The following is a 19,822-nucleotide window of genomic DNA, read 5'->3' as shown; positions in this document are numbered from 1 at the left end:
AAAGGTCTTGGCAAGGGTGGTAGAGCCTGGCCCTGAACAGCTACTGCCTACACCCTTGCCCATCTTCCAGGAGTTGGCTTGGAATCCAGGTGTTGACTTGGCTTAGATACAAATGTGTGACCATTTACTATAGTGGACTATAGTAAATCCCTCAAAAAACTTCATATCAAATGAAACAATAGCAAATCTATTTTTAGATATGTCCTACTTAAAATGTAGGTGGAGAATTGATCTTCATTTGAAGATTTAATGTTTACATGAAAATTGCTCAAAGGAAAGGAACTTCTATTAGAATACTATTATAAGGCTCCTATTATAACCCATTGATGAGTTTTCCCTACATTCACCCCCAAAGTGATGAAGCTCTGGTGCACATTTAACTGCATGGGCTTTGACGAGTTTGCTTTCTGTAAAAGTGTTGATGTAATTCTAAAATAGGGGATATTTTTTGGGGGGGGGTGCATTGTACAGCAGATCCATTTAAAATTGCTGTCTAATTAAATGCACATTCCATGACAAAGCAGATAATGGTATCATTCTTTGGTTCAAGAATAAGTATTGATAAAGATCCCATTAAAAAAATACCTCTTTGTTATAGCGTTACTTTAGCGGAAGATATTTCTGTCCCAGAGCAACAGTTTATTGCTTTGTTTTATTTTACATATATAAATATTTGAAATCCTGTAATGTTGGATCTGCAAGCCTCTGTCTATGTAATCTATTGATGTATAAAATTGTTTTTATTCCATATTCATTCTATTGTGAATTTGCAAGGCCTGACCTTGGTGGGATTTGGTACAGAGAAAATGAAAAGGGGAGTGAGACATTTAGTACAGCCAGTCTTGAACTGGTTAAAAATTAAGAGTGGTGATCCAAGTGTGGCTCTGGAAGCGAAGGGGAGGTGGTAGAAGTGCCAAGAAGGTAAGAGGCCATGCCCCCAAAGGCACAGGCACTCACCCTGTGCAGGGTGTTTGTCCTCCTGGGCACCCTACCACGGGTTAGTCTTCTCCTTCATCCCCTAATAAATTAAGGGGCATTTATGGGAAATAACTTACAGAACACCCCATATTAGACTTCGATATTCTGAGTAGTGGTCACTAAATATGCATACGATGTAAATTGAGCATTGAATTTAAATGAACTAAGAAATTACAAGCAAATCTCTTCTCATGAATATGATAAATATGCTTCCATTAAATGGAATTTTAAGTAAGGGACATGCAGGTTATAAATTCCAAGTTTATTATACTGAGATGGTCTCTATTTTCAGAGTAAGTTGGTTTGGGGGAATGAGAGGAGTTTAGTCCATGAGCACATATACAACGTAATTTTTAAAACTAATATTTAATAAAAGATGTTTATAATCAATGTAAGATATAGAAAATAATTAAAACAACATCCAGCTTAAGAAATAGAATATTACCAATACCTTGGGAATTTAAGTGTATACCCCTCTCCAATCCTATCCCCTTGAGTTTGTATTTTTTTTTTGAGTTTAAATGCATTTTTATTTTTAGACAACCACATGATATGTTTTTCCTAAAAACAATGCCTCTGCTCCAGATAAATCAGGATCAAAATAAAAGATGAGTTTAAGATGGCATCAGTCCATCTAAGTCCTGTTGTGGTGTGGATGAAATGCAGCAGCCAGTTTTGATGACGGGTGATAGATCCAAAGCAATTACCGAATTTAACATTTCTCCATTTCTAAACCATCCTTAAAGAAAATCATATATGGGATTACACCATCCTCACGGTAGTCCAGGAGAGCAACCATACCATCTGGATTCATGTTTTCACCAATAAAGAACTGATAGTTGTTGAAATTAGCAAGGATGTGCTTGATTTGTTCTGCAGCCCCTGTGATAAAAGATTTTACTCTTTCTGGTCTCTGTTCTTCAAGTTTGCCTTTGATTGACTTCATGGAATCTGTAATGTGCTTCTTGTAAGCTTCCTTTGTGAAGCTGGTTTCCTGCAAGTGATGGCTCATGACAATATCTACACCAGTGAATACTGTCCTTTCGGTACCTCCACCCTCGGGGCCTTCAGCGGAGGCGTTTCCACCAATGAGCGAATCATCAATGCTACCCTCTGTCCTACTGACCGTAGCCCGTCCGCGATCTCCCGAATCTTGTAAATGTTGGAGAACATCTCATCATGGCTGATGGGGTCCTGGTAGATGATCTCGATGGCGGCTGGAGGGAGGAAAGCGGCAGCGGCGGCGTGGCAGGAGCGCGGAGCGAGCGCGGAGCGAGCGCGGAGCGAGCGCGGAGCGAGCGCGGAGCGAGCGCGGAGCGAGCGCGGAGCGAGCGCGGAGCGAGCGCGGAGCGAGCGCGGAGCGAGCGCGGAGCGAGCGCGGAGCGAGCGCGGAGCGAGCGCGGAGCGAGCGCGGAGCGAGCGCGGAGCGAGCGCGGAGCGAGCGCGGAGCGAGCGCGGAGCGAGCGCGGAGCGAGCGCGGAGCGAGCGCGGAGCGAGCGCGGAGCGAGCCTTATTCCCTTACTTTTTTTCAATGGTTTTACAAGGTGTGGCTGAAACCCTAAATATTATATTATTTGAATTTTCATATTTTTGAATCTTACAATGCCTTACATATGATACAGTGTATAGTGTACTGCCATTTTTCCCCCAACATCATGTATAAGACTATGTAGATGGATAGCTGTAGTTTATTCTTTTTTACTGTTGTATTGTATTCCATTCTATTGATAGAAACTTGAGTTTCCAGTTTTTCCCAATCTAAACAAGATTATTTTCAACTTTTTTGGTGAATATGAAATATATTGTACGTGAAATATATTCTGTAGGGTATTTAGTTTAGTCAATAATGTCAGACTTAACCAGATAATGCCAAAATGCTTTTTATCAGTTTAGAAGCTTCTACCAGCTTCTTGTAAACACCTGATATTATCAGGCTTCAGATATTTTGTCAATGTCATAGATATAAAGCCTCATTGTGGTTATAATTTGCTGTGCCATGTGATTAATCAGTTTGAGCATCTTTTCATATGATTATTGACCATTCACATTTCCTCATCTGTAAGAAGCCTGTTTGTATATTTTGCCCATTTTTCTATTAGATTATTTGGCATTTTCTTACAGTAGGAGTTCCTTACATGATCCAGATAACTTTTGTCAGACATGTAATATCAGTGTCTTTTTTCCCCATCCCACCCCCTTTTTACTGACTTACCCTTGCACTTTCTTTTTTGTTCAGTATTTTTTATTAGAGAAGTTGTAGGTTTACAGAAAAATCATGTGGCAAATAGAGTTCCCACATACCCCTTCACACATACGGTTTTCCCTATTATTACCACTTTGCATTAGTGTGGTTCTTGCTCTTTTTTCTTCCTTGTACTTTCTTAATGGCATCTTTTGAAGAACAGAAGTTTTAAATTTTAACATGGCTATTGTGACAGTTTGAAATTGTTTTATGAATCCCAAGAAAGAAAGGATTATGTTCTCGAACTAATCTTTTCCTGTGGGTGTGGTGCCCTTTGATTACATCAGCTTCACTTTAGATCCCCTGAATCGATGGCTTTTGATGGACCTACCTCAGTGAGGCTCAGGTTGAGACTCTGCCCCCTTGCTGGGCCTTACATTAATGGAGACAGAGAGAGAGACATGGAAAAAAGAGCCACTGACATCTTCACCCTGCTCTGTGTGTGTGAGAGAGGGCTCGAGGATTCCTAGCAGCCAAAGCAGAAACACAAAGCCCCCAGGTGGCTGGGCCCACAGAGCAGCTCATGGCTGAAGAAACGAGCTCTGGAAGCTGGGCTCTGGGAGACAGTGAGCCTGGAAGACAAGGCAGGGACCTCAGTAGAGATCGCAGCCTCTTGCCTTGATTTGGACATTTCGTGGCCTTTATAAAAGCAGACAGAAGCATATATCTTTCTTTTTCTCTAGGGTTTGTACTTTCTCATATCTTATTAAAGAAATTCTTCCCTACCCTAAGATCATAAACATACTTTCATATTCTCTTCTCAACATTGTAAAGTAATACCTTCCAGGTTAAGAATCTTAATTTATCTGGATTTAACTTTGATGCATGATATAAGGTAGGAATCCAGTTTTCTATTTTTTCTTCTGTGTGACTATCTAGTTGTCCCAGTACTGATGATTGAAGAATATATCATTTCCCCTGGGATATACAGTGCCCCCTTGTTATATTTCAAATTTCCATACATATACAGTTTGTTTCTAGGCACCCAGATATCTTCTTTTGGTCTTGCCTATATCAGTACCATATCTTTAACCATAGCTTTCTCTTACATCTTGTCTAAGCCCCTTTCCCTTATCTTTTTAAAAGTGTCTTACTCTCCTTGGCCCATCTGTGCCATAGGAATTTTAGATTCTGCTCCTTGAGTTCTACACCAAAAAACAAACAAACAAAAAACTGTTGGAATTTTGGCTAGATTTGCTTTTTTTCCCCCTGGGCCAGTTAGGGGAAATTTTCTTTTTGTTGAGGCGTAATGTGCATACAATAGAGTACATCGAACTAAGTATATAGTTTGAATTTTGACAAATTTATACACCTGCATGATCAGTACCTCAAATAAGATTTAGAATATTTCCACCACTTCAGAAAGTTCCCAGGTACCCCTTTCTCTCTGAAGTAAAGACCATTCTGATTTCTGTCACTGTAGATTAGTTTTGCTTATTTTGGACTTCTCATAAATGAAAATACGTAGTGTGAGTATAGTTTCTTTCATTTAACCTAATGTTGTGAAATTCAGACATCTTGTTGCCTCAGTCACTAGTTGATACCTTTTTATTTCTGAGTAGTATTCCATTGTGTGAGTGTACTACAATTAAATGAATATGAATGAATAAAACTGGATTTTTCCTTTTGGGAGCTATTATGAATAAGGCTGTGATGTACATTCTTCCACACATCTTTTTGTGGACAGATGTATATACCCAAGCAAAATGGAAACATAGAATAGAATTGCGGGGTCATAGGATAAATGCATTAAGTTCATTAAAAATTGCCAGTTTTCCAAAGGAGCTATGCCATTTTATACTTCTTCCAACAAACTGTAAAATTTCCAATTGCTCCATATCATCTTCAACATTTGGTGTTATCAGTGTCTTCCATTGTAGCCATTCTGGAAAGTGTGAAGTGGTGCCTCTTTGTGGTTTAAAGTAAGTTTCTCGGAGGACTAATGATGGTGAGCATCTTTTCACTTCTTTATTAGTCATTCATATTCTCTCTTTTGTGAAGTGTTTATTTGGGTCTTTTTCCACTTAAAAAGGAAGTTTATTTGTCTTTTTATTATAGGTTTGAAGTCGTTTTTATATATTCTGGATATAAGTACTTTGCAGAATATATGGATTGCAAAATTTCCTCCTGGTCTAGGGCTTGTCCATTCATTTTCCTAATGGTGTCTTTTTTTTTTTAATTTAAAGATTTTATTTATTTATTTATTTATTTATTTATTTATTCCCACCCCCCTCCGCCCTGGTTGTCTGTTCTCTGTGTCTATTTGCTGCGTCGTTTTCTTTGTCCGCTTCTGTTGCTGTCAGCGGCACGGGAATCTGTGTTTCTTTTTGTTGCATCATCTTGTTGTGTCAGCTCTCCATGTGTGCAGCACCATACCTGGGCAGGCTGAACTTTCTTTTGCGCTGCGTGGCTCTCCTTATGGGACACACTCCTTGAGTGTGGGGCTCTCCTATGTGGGGGACACCCCTGCGTGGCATGGCACTCCTTGCACGCATCAGCACTGCGCATGGGCCAGCTCCACACGGGTCAGGGAGGCTGGGGTTTGAACCGGGGACCTCCCATGTGGTAGACGGATGCCCTAACCACTGGGCCAAGTCCACTTCCCCCTAACGGTGTCTTTTGATGAATGCATTTTTAATTTTGATAAAGTCTTTTTTTTTTCTTTTATGGTTATTCCTTTTTGTATCCTAAGAACTCTGTGTACCCCAAGGTCCAAAAGATATACTATGTTTTCTTCTAGAAGCTTTATAGTTTTATCTTTTATTTTGAAATCATGTGCTTTTGTTTATGCTGTGAAGTAGGGGTTAGGGTTTATTGTTTTCCCCCTACGGTTATTTAGTTCCTCTAGTACCATTTATTGAACTGACTTTTCTTTTCCATTGAATTGCATTGTTGCCATTGTTGAGAACCAATTGAACGTGTATGTGTGAGACTATTACTGGAGTTTCTTTTCCATTCTGTGATCTATTTGTCTATCATTCTGTCTCAATTACTGCAGTTTTATAAACAATTTCTGAAGTCATTGTGTTTAGGTCTTTTAACTTGTTCTTTATTTTTATATTGCTTTGGCTATTCTAGATCCTTTGCATTTCCATTAAAATTTTAAAGCCACTTTGTCAATTTTTGCAGAAAAGTCTGTTGGAATTAATTATAATTGAGATGGCATCAAATTTTTAGATCAATTTGGGGAGGGAGAATTGACATTTTAATGTGAGTCTTACAATCAATGAACTTAAATATTCCTGTGTTGATGTATGTCTTCTTTAATTTCTCTCTGCATTTTTTTTTTTAGTTTCAGGGTAAGGACCTTATATATCTTTTCTTCCTAGTTTTGAGAAAATTGATTTAATTATGCTAAGAATATCGAATACTTCATTTAGGCCTTCCTTACTGTCTAACAGTAAGATTTTATAAGTTCTCCATAAAGAACACATCTTTGTTAGACAGATTTCTGTGTATTTTATTTTTTCATGCTGTTGTAAATGTCTTTTTTTTTTTTTTTTACATTTTACACTGTTTTTATTTTTTATTTTTTTTAATTGACTTTGTAATAATATTACATTAAAAATATATATGTGAGGTCCCATTCAACCCCACCCCCCCACCCCCCCCTCTCCCCCCCCCAACAACACTCGTTCCCATCATCATGACACATCCATTGGATTTGGTAAGTACATCTTTGGGCACCTCTGCACCTCATATACATTGGTTCACATCATGGCCCATACTCTCCTCCATTCCATCCAGTGGGCCCTGTGAGGATTTACAATGTCCGGTGATTACCTCTGAAGCACCATCCAGGGCTCTTTTTTTTTTTAAGATTGAAGTTTCTAATTGTCATTTGTTGTTATAGATTAGCAATATTGACCAGACTCAGACTTTGAATAAAGTTCCAATTGAGAGCTTTATTAGCTGCGCAGTGACTGTCTCATCCTACGCAGAGGAGAGAGCAGCCCCGAGTTTCAGGGAAGAGGTGCTTTTATAGCCTTTTGGGAGGGGGAGGGGGTTTACTAGTAAGCGAGCGAGCAAGCAGGCACAGAAGCGGAACACTGAGGTTAGCTGAAGGTGGCGTATCTATTTTTTTCTTTTGAAAAGCCCTTTTTTGTGAGCAGCCCCATGTTATTTATTGGCACTCTTCTTTTTTTTTTTTTTTCCTTCAGTTTATTAATGTGATTTTTTTTTATTGACTTTGTAATAATATTACATTAAAAATATATATGTGAGGTCCCATTCAACCCCACCCCCCCACTCCCCCTCTCCCCCCCCCCCAACAACACTTGTTCCCATCATCATGACACATCCATTGGATTTGGTAAGTACATCTTTGGGCACCTCTGCACCTCATAGACAATGGTCCACATCATGGCCCATACTCTCCTCCATTCCATCCAGTGGGCCCTGTGAGGATTTACAATGTCCGGTGATTACCTCTGAAGCACCATCCAGGGCAGCTCCATGTCCCAAAGACGCCTCCACCTCTCATCTCTTCCTGCCTTTCCCCATACCCATCGTCCACCATGTCCACTTTTCCCAATCCAATGCCACCTCTTCTATGTGGACATTGGATTGGTTGTGTCCATTGCACCTCTATGTCAAGAGGAGGCTCAGATTCCACATGGATGCTGGTAGCAATCCTCCCATTTTCAGTTGTAATCACTCTAGGCTCCATGGTGTGGTGGTTGTCCTTCTTCAACTCCATCTTAGCTGAGTGTGGTAAGTCCAATAGATCAGATTGTAGGTGCTGGAGTCTGTTGAGGCTCAGGACCTGGCTATCACATTGTCAGTCCAGAGATTCAAATCCCCTAAATATATCTTAAACCCCAACATTAACTGCACCTCCAGCACATTAGCATGAAAGTCTTATGAAGGGAGATCCCATCTGAGTCCAGATTCATCACACATAAACACCATTTCCAAAGAGGAGCCATCTGCCCTGGTAGTTAACCCCATCGGCCATGACCATAACTCCCATGGGTCTCTTTAGCCCTCAAAGGAATCAATATCTGGGGGTTGTATCTGCTTTATCTGTCTCTCTGACTCTGCTCAGTTGTGCATGAGGGCAATCCTTCTGCCAGCCTCCAGACTCTTTTTTAGAAACTCGTAGCCATATAAACTCATTTCTCCTTTCCATTTCCCCCTTACTTTAGGTCAAACAGCATTTTAAAGTCATGTTATTTTATGTAGACATGGATATTCTGCTGATCCGCATTGAACCTTCCGTATAAGGTCATTTTCCAGTTGCATCATCAGTTGGTAGTTGATAGTGGTCCCTCGTTGCCAGGGAGGCTCATCCCCGGGTGTCATGTCCCACGCTGGGGGGAAGGCATTGCATTTACATGCTGAGTTTGGCTTCGAGACTGGCCACATTTGAGTAACATGAAGGCTGACAGGAGGAAATTTATTGGCACTCTTCTTGGGAGCAGCCCTAAACCCTAAGTTATTTACTGGTACTCTTCTTGAGTGCAGCCCTAAGTTGTTTACACTTTTTTTTATGAGCAGCTCTAAGTTATTATTTATCTGAAGGCACTAGCAATTCCTGTTTCCTGATGTAGTTCTATTCCTATTTTTCCAATGTGGCCTTACCCTTACATTTCTTCCTTTCCTTTATGGTAATTCAAATTTTTGAATTTCTTCGTAGGTAGGCACTAACTGGTAGGGGGCATTTAAAATCATAAGTTTAACAGTCTGGAATTTTTTGTACTAATTTCTAAAATTACCGATTATATATGGGCCGCAGGTAAGCAGTACTAGAAGGACAAACAGGGGCCTTGTTAAAGCATGATGAGGGTTGTGAGCTAAGGGGACCAGTTAAAAAGGCTGTGATACCAGTTGGTGGGCATTTCCTGGGTTTCGTTATGCTCTTTTAAACGCCTGCGAACTAAGGCTAGGCTTTTTTTTTTTTTAATAATTCCCCAATGGTTAGTATAAAAACAGCAGGTTTTTCTTAGGGTTATACACAGGCTTTTTTGCCAGAGGAACAGTAAATTTAATTTTCGCTTATTCTGGAGAATTACTTTAGCGAGGGAGTTTAAGCCTTGTTTTAGATGGCCTATTTGATATTTAAGGTTTTTAATGTTTTGGGTAACTAAGGAGGACAGGGTATTTAAGTTATTGTTTCTTTTCACTAGGGCTGCTGATTTTATTGAGACAGAGCTTGTTACCCTTAGACTTACTAGCAGCGGAACAAGAAAGGGGGCCCTCTTATATTTGGTGACCTGGTTTTGGTACTTCTAGTAAGTTGAAGAGCTCCCTGCCCTTAAGCCCTGGATAGTAATAAACCTGGGGGGTTATATTTATTAGGACACAGAAGTTGTTGGAGTTGGGGAGAATATAAGGGGTTAGACTTGAGATGCAGGCAAACTAAGTTCCCGGAGGGGCAACCAACACCCAGAATTTGTCCGAATTTGTCCAGTTTATAGTTTCATGGTGTTTATAAGAGTTAGCAGAAGTTTAGAAGTTTTTATTCTGGACAGCAGAATGTCGAGGGCTCTCCTGCAGTCATCCTGGGGCCACGGGCGCTCACGTGGATTTCCAGTCAGGCTCCAGATCCATCCATTAATTTTGTTTTACCTTTAAAGAGTTTACACTTTTAATTTTAAAGGGGTGCTGAAGGGCGATGATCTTTTTTCTGTAACTGCTTCCTGCTGGCCATGGGCTGTACTTATTGTCTAATAAGGTGTAAAACTCTTATTTTGACTGGAGGAAGTTGGATCTGGCATTCTGTATGAAGCTGGATGAAGTTTTTATATGGTTAATAAGATGTTCATTCTGAAAGAAACAAACAATTAAAATTTTGGAATACCCATTTTTAAAAGAGGACATTGGATTACAGAAGTAGACAAGATTAGGTGCTTATAAAGATGGCACCCCTTTTTAAAAGCTGGTGGGAACAGTATATATATATTTTTCTAAGTTATTTATTTTCAGAGAGAAATTGCAATAGATACTTAGCTTTGTTTGAAGACACATTTTAAGCTGTTTAATGATTATCACTCATGTGCTCTGTCAGATGCTCCTGGTGAACTGGCACCCTTTGGGCAATTGGTTTTATTCAGGATTAGTATACTAAGTTGAAATTTTTTTTTAGTTTTTAGCTGCGGGAGTGATCAGAACTATAGAATAAAGGTTTTTTGCATTTTGGTTTTAATTGTACAATTTCTCGTAATTTTGACTGTTTAATAGGTGACTTATTATTAGCAAGCAAGCTTCATTTTTGTTACACAGTAGAGTACAGTAGAATAGTAAGTTGACTGAGCCTGGCTGAGACTGCTACTCATAGACATGTTTATTAACTGTTTAGAAAATGAATTTACTAGGAATCTAACATGTCTAATATACTTTTGCACTTGATCCAAAATAGAAAAGATAAATAATTATTAGGCATATATTTAGTACAGGATAAAAGTACAGCACTTTAATATTAATTAATGTATTACTTAATGTAATGGATTCAGAGTTGCAATTAATAGCTTTAAGTTTCAGGTTTGTAATACTTTACATGTTACCTCTCCATAGGAGCAGGCCATAATGCTAATTGTGTTTAAGTTTTACTTACAGTATCCTGATATCATGGCTCCACTTAGCATGTTTTTCACACAGTGAGCAAGTTGCAGCATTGTTGATTTTAGAGAGAGTTTCCAGTATTCTACTAACCTGGTGCATAGTGCTCTCTGGCACTATGGAACAGTGCCAGTCTGGAGGCGATATCCATTGTACACGTGGCTATATCGATTCATCATTGGCTGCTGCAGGAGCTTGAAACTGCAACGTAGTTTCTGTCACTTCAGGAGCAGAACCAGAGACTGATATAGCAAATATTTCTAATTGAGGGGTCAGTGACCAGCCTAGCCAATAACTCACATGGAGAGACAACCTGTAATGTATTCAAGGCCTGGTTTGAATGCACAAGAGTTTGACAATGTTAAAGTTTACTCCTTGTTTTTATATATATTTTAAACAATTTAATGCAAGACATTATATATCAATTGACTGTTTACTTATACAATTTTACCATTAAGATAATGGTAGGTATTTTACTTTAGTAATAGAGGGCAAAAACTATATTTTTCATTGTTAAAATGAAAATAGAAGATTCCCAATAGAATCAAGATAACTTTTTACCATTTACTTAAATATGCACCTTGCGGTGGCTTTCAGACAGGTTTTATTATCACGAAGTTGTTTTTTGCAACTAATATTAATTCAAGTTTTTAGTTAATGACTTTTAGAACTAGAACTATTTAAATGTTTTTAGCCCAGAAGATGCTCTACAAACTTTTTATAATTGACTGTAATTACACTGACCAGTTACTTTACGTTTTAATAAACTTATTAAATTACAATTACTAACCAAAGAAATTTACTTTATTTATTTAAGAGAGCACATCCACAATCTTTTTTTCTTTAGCTTAATTTTATCAACATAAACTTATAATTTCTATTACTCAAAAGACCCTGTACATACAATGTCAATTTATTTAATGGGCACTTCATAAACCGAGGGAGATTACACTCAAGCTAAACAAAAATCGAAATTACTATAGTTTATGCAAGGAATGTTCTTTTTTTCTTTACAGGAAGCTAAAACGTTTTTTTTGTTTAAGTTATGAAAATGAATAATTTTCAAAAGCATATAGACAACCAGGTTTTAAAACACATTATACAATTACTTAATTTGTTTAATCATAATCCCAGAAAGATTTTCCCATAGTTTTTATGGACTTTTTTACTTGTTGGAAACTGAGGCATGGTGGTCTCACAAAGGGAGACGTGCTGTTCTTATGGCTACGCTTTTAACATAGGAATGCAGCAATTAATCTTTTCAAGTTAACAGGATAGAGCTGTCCGGAGCAGGGAGAAATATGAGTAAACACACTGTGTAGTTTGAAAAGAATACTGAATCTCTGTACTTTGAGATAAGTGCTTTAATTTATGAGTCTTGTTAATATGTAGTTACACTGCTTGTTATCTCTATAGTTTGAGTATATATAATGCCACATGTAGAAAATAAAGTTGTTGGAGGAGTCATTACTTGCAGACCCCCTGATCCCAGCTTGTTGTTCTTCTTTTTTTTTTTCCTCCCCCCTTTTTCTCTTTCTTTCATTCCTGATACTCTTCGGGTCAAAATCTCCAACATTTACTTATTGAAATTTGTTAACAGAACTATTAATTACTCTTATTTTATGGCTGTTAAAAGGTTCAAACTGGGAAATTACAGGGCAAACTGATTTCTAATTCTCCAGCCTAGTAGATAGGTTCAATATGCCACACCTAGTCCTGCCCTTAAAACTCTTGCAGAGAGGAGGCTCTTTTTTTAATAGTTCTTATAATTAGACTTTTATAAGACTCTTTTCATCCTGCTCAGTTTAATTTGGGCTCTAAGAATATTTATTCACATATATAACTGCATATTTAATTTTTAACAATTTGAATAGAGCTTTTTTAAGAATTTTCACTTGTTAATTTTATAACACTTTTAAACACCTTTTATTCGACTTATAACATATTAAATGAACTTAACTATTACTTTAATTTTCCTTCTAGGGTAAAAGAACAAATTTTTTGCAGTTAGTTTGAAATAAATTAGGATTTTATTTCTAGAACATTGTTCTTTTAAAGGAGATAAGACCCTTTCTTCTTCAAACACTGAGGAAATAATGAGGTTAAAGCACAAGAAGCTATTTTGATACAACAGACTTTCTTTGTATATTGATTATTCAGGAAACTTTTACTAAAAGAGATTAATGACTTGAGAGACTTTGAGAAAGAACAACAGTTTTAACTTTGCATCAGTACACTATTTGATACTAAATCTTTAAAACTTTGTAGACAGGCCCATCAAATCTTACTCAATTTTAATCATAAGAATTTCTCTTCCACAAACCTTTTACACTTTCAGTATTCATTCAGGTTTTGTCCCACACTCTACTCTTTCCAATAATCAATCATTTTATCTTAGGACAAAATCATCTCCTGTTTCCTTAACAATAAAAACACATTCCATATATCCTACATACTAAGTTACCAGGCAAACTTTCTACAACATGTAATTACCATCAACACTAAACAAGCTTGTTAAAATAATGAACTTTTCTTCACTTTAAATACTTAGTAGCATGTAATACCAGAAACAGTCTTTTTGAAGCAAGTTGGCAGGGGAGGCTGGCCACCAACAAGTTTTCCTGTTATAAAATTACCTTTTATTAGTATTATCAATTCAGGTTTTGTTTAATAAAGACTTTTTGAAATTAGCCGTTTAAATACCTTAATTTAAACAATGCTTCATTAAACTTTTTATAATTATTTATAATTTTAAGACAAATTTTACCTTTACAGAACACATTCCCTTACTTAAAGTTACCACAGAAAAAGAACTCTGAACATGGAAGAAGAATGAACATCTTATTAACCATATGAAAACTTCATCCAACTTCGTGTAGAATGCCAGATCCATCTTCCTCCAGTTAAAATAAAATAAGAGTTTTACACCTTGTTAGGCAATGACTACAGCCCATGGCCAGCAAGAAGCAGTTACAGAAAAGAGATCATCTCCCTTCAGTACCCCTTTTAGATTAAAGGTGTAAACTCTTTAAGGGTAAAACGAAATTAATAGATGGATCTGGAACCTGACTGAAAAGCCATGTGAGCGCCAGTGGCCCCAGGATGACTGCAGGGGACCCCCGCCCCAGGATTCTGCTGTCCAGAATAAAAACTTCTAAACTTCTAAAAACAAAGTCCTGGATGCTACACTAAAGATTGATAAATAATCAATCAAAACAACAAACAGCCATCCACCTCATAGCTCCAACAATAATTATGCCAAAGCTTAGCAAGTTAAACTTTGGCAAAGGGGGGAAATGATGTGGAGTCCCAGGAAACAGTTTAACAATGCAAGGTCTATAAACTTTAAGTATTCAGGGGAAAGCAAACCAAATATGCTAAAAGCTTATCGAGAATGTATGAAGTCCATGCTAAAAGCTTACCTAAGATGTGGAAGATATATATGCTAATTCAAGCCTACTGAAAACTGAAACAAAAGGGCCATTTAACCTTTCCTGTCTGTATAAAAGAAACTCGGAAGTCTTGTTCCGGGCTCGGGTTTACAACAGTAAGCTCCTGAGTCCAACCGGCCGTCAATAAACCATTTCTCCTTCTCAAAAATCAAATAAATAAATAAATAAATAAAGTTACCACAATACCTTCCACAACTTGTGACATGCATCTGAGTTCCAAGAGTTCATGAAAATCAGCCATCCTATTTTAGGACAAAACACATCCTTCCAGAAAAAACTCATTAAATTTCAGTCAGCATTCCCACAAACTTTTAACCTTCTCTAATATTCATTTAAGTTTTACATCCTTCATTTTATCCTGTGAAGAAAAAATATTCATTTCAATTTAGACAAGAACTACTTTTTAATGAAAAGACACAGTAATTTTGTTAAGACTTACAATTTTTTTTGTTATTGTAGAAATCCCATTAACATTCAAACTATTAATATACGCGCTTATTTTATATTTGGCCATTTGAATAGAGTTCTTTTTTTAAAAAATTTTATTTATTTATATCACCATCTGGAGGTATCAAAACATACACTGACATTGAACAAACAGACAAACACAAAACAATTACAACACATTAGCAGAAACATACAGTTTACAATTGACTCATAATTTTTCACAAATTACACAGAACAGAAATACAAAAAGACAAACAATTAAGACAGATGAAAAGACAAACCAGACAACCTGAACCGAGGTCAAGACCGACGTCTCGCTCTGACCAGTGGGTGGGATCTATTTGCTGCATCCATCAGATCCATTTCCCCACATTCCACAGACTCTGCAGAGGTTTTCCAGAAAACAGACTCACCTAGGGACGTCCCGTTTGCTGATCCTGGGCCCAGGAACTCCTGATGCTCTCCAGATAGAATTTAGGTGGAGACAAGTTCCAGGGCCGGGCGGTGTCCGGGGCAGAGGAACGTCTCTCCGAGGCCTTCCCCTAGACCGCCGGTCCATGCCCAGAACCTGCCCGCCTCCCTCAGTCTGAAGAGCTCAGCCCCACTGGAGTGGGGGATGTTGTTGATCAATCTCGCTGGGGCCTCCAAATGTTATAGACCAGCGTCATTGACCAGACTCAGACTTTGAATATAGTTCCAATTGAGAGCTTTATTAGCCACGCAACGACGACTATCTCATCCTGCACAGAGGAGAGCGCAGCCCCGAGTTTCAGGGAAGAGGTGTTCCTATAGCCTTTTAGGAGGGGGAGGGGGTTTACTAGTAAGTGAGCAAGCAGGCATAGAAGCGCAACACTGCGGTTAGCTGAAGGTGGCGTATCTATTTTTTTCTTTTGAAAAGCCCTTTTTTGTGAGCAGCCCCATGTTATTTACTGGTACTCTTCTTGAGTGCAGTCCTAAGTTGTTCACACTTTTTTTACGAGCAGCTCTAAGTTATTTATTTATCTGAAGGCACTTGCAATTCCTATTTCCTAATGTAGTTCTATTCCTATTTTCCCAATGTGGCCTTACCCTTACATTGTGTGTAGGAAAGCAAATTAATTTGGTATATTGGTTTTTGAAAATAAAACATTCTAAACTCTTCAATCTAATATAGCTCTTTGTGTGTTTCCATGTAAGTGGTTATATCTGTGGATTATAATAACAGTAGTAATTATGAACAGTGATAGTTCTGTGTCTTTATTTTCAATTCTTTTTATCTTTTCCTTCTTTTTCTTGTTTTACTCTACTGGAAAGGATTCCTAGTACAAAGTTGAATAAAGATGGTAATAACAGAGATTTTTCTCCTGTTTCTTATTTTAAAGGAAATTATTTTAAAGTTTAACTAGTTGATTTTTTGTTTGTTGCCATAGGTAGACTTTATCAGGAGACTGTGATACCAGTTTTTGTCAGGAATGGATGTTGGATCTTATTTAATGGATTTTCTGCATCTATGGGAATAATTGTATGTTTTTTCTCTTTTAAATCTCTAAATGTGGTGAATTAAACCAACACGTTTTATTACCTTACACCAATATTGCATCCCAACTTAGTTGTATATAATATTTCTTATCTATCAATTGATTCAATTTGCTAATATTTTTGCACATTTATCCATAAATAGGATGATTTTCCTTTTTCCTATATCCTTGTCTGATTTGGATATTAAAGTTATACTTTAAACTGGCTTCATAGAATAAGTTAGCTTATGCTCTCTCTCTTTTTTTTTTTAATTCTCAGGAGAGCTTGCTATGTAAAATTGGAAATTTTGTCCATAAATGTTAGGTAGAACTTGGGGGGAGAACCATCTGGACCTGGTCCTTTGTGGGACAGTCTCCGTGACAGCAGTACAGAGCTGGTTCTCTAGCTGGCCCACAGACTCAGCCAGATCGTCGCCGGGCTTGGGGAAGAAGTAGGGCCTCTCGGTGCCCTTGATGACTGTTGTAAAAAGTCTCCATACAGAAAAAATATTTTGAAGCTTATGGGTAATATAAAAATCTCTGGTGCCTAGCCCTACGTGTAGCCAGGAAAAATGGAATTGTCATTTTTGAGCTCAGCTTTTGGAAGCTTAAGGAGCCTGGGAGGAGGACCAAAGCAACAGGTTCTTTTAACTGTGACCACAGGTACTCATGAAGAGCTAATGTTTCTATGTGCATTTGTAGAAAGAATTCCTATTTTTACATTAGCTTTTTCAAAGACACTCACTTGGATTCTAATTATCACTAGGGGCAGGATATTTAAAATGACAGTGTATGTATTCTTAATTGGGTAGAAAATAAGTATTAATATTTTTATTTTGGCCATTAACACATATTGCTTTATATTTTCACCCATTCATCTATTTTTCTAGTGTATTTCCTTAATATCTCTTTCCTTAAATGGGTATATAATTTGCAATTTTGAGAAAAATATTAATCTTGTAAGTTATAACCATTCCTTTAAGGTGAAGTTCTAACAAAATATTAGTTTCTGTTTTAGAGCAGTTTATGAGATCACATAAAATGTGAATTGTACACATTACAGAAACTTTGTATTTTATTACTATGTTAAGACCTTGCTGATTCAGACCTTAATAAGTTAGATTTATTGATAGTTCAGAGTGGTATGACCTAAAGTTTATCTTTTTATGATTCATATTTTATCTAAATAAATTTATTGTGCGAACTAAATCATAGAATTTTCCCACTGCTTGAAAGAATAAGCCATTTTAAAATATTGTAGTGTAACTTAGCTTTCATTTACCTCCATTCAATTCTGCTTTTTGTAAATTATCATTTAGTTATGGAAGCAGGTCCTTTTAAAGCCTTTTATAGGAAACTTATCTTTAGCAAGACTTGAATAACTGTAGTTACCAGAAAATGAAACAATTATTGCAATTCTTTTAAAATATTATAGAATTATGGCTTTTAATAAACCAAGTGCTTTTCTCTTCCCTACGAAGCCTCGTACTTAGACTAAATATAAGGTGCTTGATTCTAGCCATAATAGGTTTCACTGCAAATGCATTCACTTTTATCCTTACACAAAGTGAAGACAGAGGCTAAAATTATAGAGACTATACTTTAAATAAGTTAAATAAGAGGTATGTTTGGCTTACTAAAGGCTGGCAATACAAAATACCAGAAGTGGGTTAGCTTTTATAATGGGAATTTATTAGGATAAAAGCTTACTGTTCCTCTGAAAATGATGGCATCAAGCCCCTTGTAAAAAAGTTGTCTGATGAGTCTCTATTTGCAGACCCCCTGAAAAAAAAAAAAAAAAAAGACCTCATCAGACATGCTGTCTCACCAAAGGCCGGCTGCCGGCCATCCTGGACTCCCACCCCAGGGCAAGGCCAAACAGGCACAATAGCCGCAGTCCCTTCCTCTTCCCACAGGCCCACTTTCCCCCCAGCTCAGGAGTGGGCCCTCAGGCACATGGCTTGTCTCTCCAGGGCCTGGTCCCTTCTGCTCCGATTCCAGACTCTGGCCTCTCAGCCTCTGGGGCAGGGCCATGGAACAAGGGGTCTGTGAGCTGGAGTTGAAATTCAAAACAACATTACTCTTGGGGGACGTGTTGGTGCGGGTGTGATATATCTTTAAATAATACATAGGATAGTGTGGACTTAGTAAGGGGTCCGTGGTTTTCACCTGACTGGCAAAGGGGTCCATGGAACAAAAAAAATTCAGAACCCCTCCTCTGGGGTTTCTCTGTCTGCAGCTCTGGGCCATCCTGGAGTCCCCTCTCACAGGGCAGGGTGAAAACTGCAGCTCTCTTCCTCCATGTCTTTGCTTCAGTCCTTCATTTATATATGACTCCAGCAGGGGGCCGAGACCCACCCTGGTCACTGCTGGCTGAAGCAATCCAATCCAAGGCCCGCCAGCTGAATCCAGTCCAGTCCAAGGGTCCCACACCCACAGGACTGGATTAACTCCAAGAACATGATCTTTCCTGGGTTTCACCAAAAAAACCTTCAAACTCTTGCAAGGTTTATTATGAGTGCCCAAAGCTTATTTCTCTATTCCTTCTATAAAGCAAGAGACACAATTCATATTTTAAGAAGAAGAATCCTTTTACCTGCCATTTAAGTAAAAGTCCGTCATGATCTTGATGGATCAGGAAAGGAACAAATAATTCCTATTACTTTGCTTTCACTCTCTTTGACATTTCATAACCTGGGTTTTATTCAGTAGCATTATAATAGAAATAAAATTACCATCTAGCTTGGGTTTGAGTGATTGTATTTTGGTTGTAACCAATAGATGGTGGTACTTAAGAAATGTTTTCTGCCAGAGATTATTTGCAAAAACATAGAGGCTTTCCCTGGGATCCCCAGGAAGTGCCTGCAGCCCTGTTGTAGATTAGTACGCGTCCTTCTCTGTGTGCCTTTTGAGCCTCACTCCTTACTTCTCCATCCCTTTCCCATAGGCTCTGAGAAGGTGAATTCATGTAAGGAAACACAAAAATGCTCATGTTGTGACTGTGTTCTGGCTTCTTAAAAAATTTTTTTTGTTTTATTTTGAAGTAATACCAAATTTACAGCACAGTTACAAAAGTAGTATAAACACCTCATACAGAATTCCATATACCCCATTCCCCTAATACCCAGACCCACGAATGTTAACATTGCTACCTTTGCCGTATCGTTCTTTCTATCATTCATTCATTAATCTCTACCTGTCTTATGAACATTTGAGAGCAGGTTGCACACATCATACCCTTTCTTTTTTTTAAAGATTTATTATTTATTTCTCCCCTCCCTCCCCCATTGTCTGCTCTTTGTGTCCATTCGCTGTGTATTCTTCTGTGGGAATCTGTGTTTCTTTTTGTTGTGTCGTCTTGCTGTGTCGGCTCTCCATGTGTGCATGGCACCATTCCTGGGCAGGCTGCACTTTTTTTGTGCTGGGTGGCTCTCCTTACGTGGCATACTTCCTTATGCATGGGGCTTCCCTACGTGGGGACACCCGTGCATGGCAGGGCACTCCTCGTGCGCATCAGCGCTGCGCATGGGCCAGCTCATCACACGGGTCAAGAGGCCCTGGTTTTGAACCCTGGACCTCCCATGTGGTAGGCAGACGCCCTATCCATTGGGCCAATCTGCTTCCCACATCATACTCTTTGAACACGC

The 19,822-nt window shown here is 38.2% G+C and overlaps 1 protein-coding gene and 1 pseudogene across 5 annotated transcripts in view; one reads left to right on the top strand and one right to left on the bottom strand.

Moving 5' to 3' along the window:
- The window catches only part of TGFBRAP1 (transforming growth factor beta receptor associated protein 1), an 85,706-nt gene that overhangs the window by 15,283 nt on the left and 50,601 nt on the right, over positions 1-19,822 (top strand). The gene's annotated exons all lie outside the window — the stretch shown is intronic.
- LOC101435405 (translationally-controlled tumor protein-like) lies at positions 1,672-10,931 on the bottom strand (annotated as a pseudogene).

Source organism: Dasypus novemcinctus, chromosome 17 (genome assembly GCF_030445035.2).
Source record: "Dasypus novemcinctus isolate mDasNov1 chromosome 17, mDasNov1.1.hap2, whole genome shotgun sequence".
Lineage (NCBI taxonomy): Eukaryota > Metazoa > Chordata > Mammalia > Cingulata > Dasypodidae > Dasypus > Dasypus novemcinctus.
This window is presented reverse-complemented; position numbering and strand designations above follow the sequence as displayed.